The sequence below is a fragment of the Loxodonta africana genome, chromosome 8 (assembly GCF_030014295.1).
Source record: "Loxodonta africana isolate mLoxAfr1 chromosome 8, mLoxAfr1.hap2, whole genome shotgun sequence".
Taxonomy (NCBI): Eukaryota; Metazoa; Chordata; class Mammalia; order Proboscidea; family Elephantidae; genus Loxodonta; species Loxodonta africana.
This window is the reverse complement of record NC_087349.1, coordinates 77,009,578-77,011,581: the sequence shown is the minus strand read 5'-3', so window position 1 is coordinate 77,011,581 and position 2,004 is coordinate 77,009,578.

The following is a 2,004-nucleotide window of genomic DNA, read 5'->3' as shown; positions in this document are numbered from 1 at the left end:
TTTACCCCCACATGTTTCTCAGTTCGTTGTACTGTGGGGCTTACGTGTTGCTGTGATACTGGAAGTTATGCCACCAGTACTCAGCTACCAGGGTTGCTATAAGTCAGAACCAACTCGACAGCACCCAACAACAACAGTCCATATTTAAATTTCTCCAGCAATGTCTTTGTACAGTTGGTTTGTTAAAATCAAAATTCAAATAAGGTCCACATTTAGTATTTCGTTTTTGTGTTTCCTAAGTTTCTTTTAATCTGCTTTCTCTTGCCAGTTCACCCTCCCTTTCAATATCTTTAAGTTGTTGACGATACCGGGTCATTGGTCTTGTAGGCAGTCCCTCCTTATGGATTTGGTTGCTTGCTTCCTCATGGTACTATCTATCTTGTGCTTCCATCCCCCATATTTTCCCACAGACTGGGAGCTAGATGTACTCAGAGGCTTGATTTAGATTCTGGTACAATTTTTTTTTTTTTAAGTGAAAAATACTTTATAGATGACATTGTGTATTTCTTATTGTATCATTCAAGGCACCCACAATGTATTCAGTCTCACTGTTAGTAATATTAAGACTGATTGGTGGATTCAGGAGATGTCAGCATGATTAATTAATTGTAAAATTCCTTATCCATCTTTCTCGTAAAGGTTTAGCAGCCTTTGATGTTTGCCTGGCTCTTTCATTTTATTAGAGGTTGCAAAATTGTTATTTTTCTTTACGTTCTCTCTGCATTTGTTAGCTGTTATTTTTCTTTAAGCAACTTTCTTTTGTCAACTATTTGTTATTGCTTTTGTCAGTTGCCATTAAGCTGACTCTAACTCATAGCAACCTTGTTTATAACAGTACAAAATGTTGCCTGTCTTGTTCCATTTTCTTGATGTTTGTTTGGTATGTTTGAGTCCATTGTTGTGTCTATGTGTCAATAAATCTCACTGAGGGTTTTCCTTGTTTTGTTGACCCTCCACTTTACCAAACATGATGTCCTCTTCTAGTGTTTGGTCTTTTCTGATGACGTGTCCAAAGTAAGCAAGCCAAAGTTTCTCCATCTTCACTTCTAAGGAACACTCTGGTTGTATTTCTTCTAAGATTGATTTGTTCATTTTTCTGGCAGTCCACGGTGTATTCAGTATTCTTCACCAACACTCTAATTCGAATACAACAATTCTTCTTCTGTCTTCCTTTTTCATTGTTCAGTTTTCAAATGTATATGAGACATTTGAAAAGACAATAGCTTGAGTGAAGTGCACCTCAGTCATCAAACTGGCACCTTTACTTTTTAAAACCTTAATGAGGTCTTTTGCAGCAGATTGGTTCAACGCACTACATCATTTGATTTCTTGATTGCTGCTTCCATGTTGTTGTTATGTGCCGAGTCGATTCTGACTCACAGTGACCCTATAGGACAGAGTAGAACTGCCTCAAAGGGTTTCCAAGGATTGGCTGGTGGATTCAAACTGCCCACCTTTTGGTTAGCAGCTGACTCTTAACCACTGTGCCACCAGGGCTCCAAAAACCAAACTCATTGCCATCGAGTCAATTCTGACTCATAGTGACCCTATAGACATTGATTCAATAGACATTGATTATTGATTCAAGTAGAATGAAATCATTGACAACTTCAATTTCTTCACCATTTATCATGATGTTATTTATTGGTCCAGTTGTGAAGATTTTCATTTTCTTCGCATTCAGGCATAACCCATATTGAATGCTGTAATCTTTAACCTTAATTGGTAAATGCTTCAAGGTGTCTTCATTTTCAACAAGCAAGGTTTGTCATCTGCATATCAAAGGTTGTTAATGAGTCTTCTATCCTGATGCCGCATTCCTTTAGTTACGCAGAAATATAGTTTGTACAGGTGAAACTGGATAAATGCTTCATTCTTTCCCGTTACTGAACCATTTTCAGGAGAGCTAGTTGGTACTAGAAAGCGCCAAAGGTGACCCATGAATTCTTTGTTAAAGTTTCATTATGACTCATGAATTTCCATACATTTAATATGTTTTAATCC